This window comes from Ascidia mentula, assembly GCF_947561715.1.
Source record: "Ascidia mentula chromosome 2 unlocalized genomic scaffold, kaAscMent1.1 SUPER_2_unloc_37, whole genome shotgun sequence".
Lineage (NCBI taxonomy): Eukaryota > Metazoa > Chordata > Ascidiacea > Phlebobranchia > Ascidiidae > Ascidia > Ascidia mentula.
The window spans coordinates 10001-12500 of record NW_028113684.1 but is presented as its reverse complement, the minus strand read 5'-3'; the positions used below and the strand labels follow the sequence as shown (position 1 = coordinate 12500).

The 2500-nt window shown below is 58.8% G+C and overlaps 2 non-coding genes and 1 pseudogene across 2 annotated transcripts in view; all 3 read right to left on the bottom strand.

Moving 5' to 3' along the window:
• Positions 1 to 580, bottom strand: part of LOC145916133 (large subunit ribosomal RNA) — a 3353-nt pseudogene extending 2773 nt beyond the window's left edge.
• A 244-nt stretch (positions 581 to 824) lies between these two features.
• On the bottom strand, positions 825 to 978 carry LOC145916134 (5.8S ribosomal RNA). Its single transcript, XR_014404397.1, has one exon. It is a non-coding gene; the product is annotated as a 5.8S ribosomal RNA (ribosomal RNA).
• A 260-nt stretch (positions 979 to 1238) lies between these two features.
• The window catches only part of LOC145916128 (small subunit ribosomal RNA), a 1824-nt gene continuing 562 nt past the window's right edge, over positions 1239 to 2500 (bottom strand). The window contains exon 1 of the ribosomal RNA XR_014404392.1: positions 1239 to 2500. This exon is cut by the window's right edge and continues 562 nt beyond it. This is a non-coding gene — a ribosomal RNA (small subunit ribosomal RNA).

Sequence of the window (2500 nt, the reverse complement as noted above, 5' to 3'; positions counted from 1 at the left end):
GCCGCCTCCCAGACGGTCGCGGCCTTCGCACGGCGCTAGTGCGCTGGAGCTGCTCGGAGGACAGCGCGAACGACGGGCCGCAAGGCTCCGCACGCCCACACGCTCCGCTCGGCTTCAGCTGAAAGCGTCGCGCGACTCGACAGGCCCTCCCGTTTGCCTCTCGACGGTTTCACGTACTCTTTAACTCTCTCTTCAAAGTGCTTTTCAACTTTCCCTCACGGTACTTGTTCGCTATCGGTCTCGCGACAGTATTTAGCCTTAGATGGAGTTTACCACCCGCTTTGGGCTGCATTCCCAAACAACCCGACTCTGGGAAGACGCAGAGCGCGCGCCCTCGCCGCCACCATGGGCCTGACACCCGCACCGGGACGAGGCCTCGATCAGAAGGACGCGGGCGGCGAACGACGTACGCGCAGCGAATTCCTTACGCCACAATTCCACGCGCCGCAGAGGCGCGCGGATTCGGCGATGGGCACTTCCCACTTCACTCGCCGTTACTGGGGGAATCCTCGTTAGTTTCTTTTCCTCCGCTTAGTAATATGCTTAAATTCAGCGGGTAGCCTCGTCCGACCTCAGGCCGATAATCCAGTGCCTCGTTTGCGAGAGACACGCGCGCGCCACCGAAGCTCGTGCGAGCGCCGCGCCCGAACGCGAGCCGTGCTGCTCCGGGCCGGGATCCTCTTCGAGGCCGACTCGTAACGAGACGCACGCCGCGTTCGGTTTCGCGCGCTGACACTGCGTTCGTGCTGTCCTGGGCGGGACGACCGTGGCAACGGCCGACACCGCACCGGCCCGACGCGTCGCCGCGCGGGAACGTTACAACGCGACCCTGAGGCGGGCGTGGCGCCGGGATTGACCCGGTGCCGCAATTTGCGTTCAGAACGTCGATGCTCAATGTGTCCTGCAATTCACATTAATTCACGCAGCTAGCTGCGTCCTTCATCGACTCGCGAGCCGAGTGATCCACCGCCAAGAGCCCTCCGTGACTTCGTCAGTTGGACAAGCGCGACCCAGCCGGATTGCACAGTCGAAAAAAGCGGTGGCCGAGCGGTCGCCAGCCGTAGGCGACGCATGAAGCCAGCCTGGCACATGGCCACGGCACTCGGCGCAGAACGAAACAGGGTGACCGAAGTGCAATCGCGTGCGCCTCAACAGCGACGAAGGGCGTGCGCGGCCGCCAAGATACGGAGCCTTCTCCACCTGTCGAACGCACGACCACTCGATCGGCGATCGGCCGGTAATGATCCTTCCGCAGGTTCACCTACGGAAACCTTGTTACGACTTTTACTTCCTCTAAATGATCAAGTTAGATCGTCTTCTCGGACGCCGGCGCGGCCGTTGCCGAACGCGCCAGGTCCAATCGGAGGACCTCACTAAACCATTCAATCGGTAGTAGCGACGGGCGGTGTGTACAAAGGGCAGGGACGTAATCAACGCGAGCTGATGACTCGCGCTTACTGGGCATTCCTCGTTCAAGGGAAACAATTGCAATTCCCTATCCCTAGCACGACCGGGGTTCAGCGGGTTACCCGGACCTTCCGGCCTAGGCGGCGACACGCTGATCCGGTCAGTGTAGCGCGCGTGCGGCCCCGAACATCTAAGGGCATCACAGACCTGTTATTGCTCAATCTCGTGTGGCTAAGCGCCACTAGTCCCTCTAAGAAGTTCAACGCCGACCGATAGGGTCGCGTAACTAGTTAGCAAGCCAGAGTCTCGTTCGTTATCGGAATTAACCAGACAAATCGCTCCACCAACTAAGAACGGCCATGCACCACCACCCACAGAATCAAGAAAGAGCTCTCAATCTGTCAATCCTCACTGTGTCCGGGCCGGGTGAGATTCCCCGTGTTGAGTCAAATTAAGCCGCAGGCTCCACGCCTGGTGGTGCCCTTCCGTCAATTCCTTTAAGTTTCAGCTTTGCAACCATACTTCCCCCGGAACCCAAAGACTTTGGTTTCCCGCAAGCTGCCGGAGGGGTCGTCAAAGTAACGCCCCCCGATCGCTGGTTGGCATCGTTTATAGTCAGAACTAGGACGGTATCTGATCGTCTTCGAACCTCTGACTTTCGCTCTTGATTAAAGAAAACATTCTTGGCAAATGCTTTCGCAGTCGTTCGTCTTGCGCCGATCCAAGAATTTCACCTCTAACGGCACAGTACGAATGCCCCCGTCCGTCCCTCTTAATCATTACCTCGCGCTCCGAAAACCAACAAAATAGAACCGAGGTCCTATTCCATTATTCCATGCACCATTATTCAGGCGAAGCGCCTGCTTTGAACACTCTAATTTTTTCAAAGTAAACGTCCCGGCCGCCGCCGACACTCAGTCAAGGGCACCGGCGGAGCGCCGGGGGAGAGGGCCAGGTGCGGCCAGTGCACGCCTTGCGACGGACCGGCCGCCTGCGCCCAACGTCCAACTACGAGCTTTTTAACCGCAACAACTTAAATATACACTTTTGGAGCTGGAATTACCGCGGCTGCTGGCACCAGACTTGCCCTCCA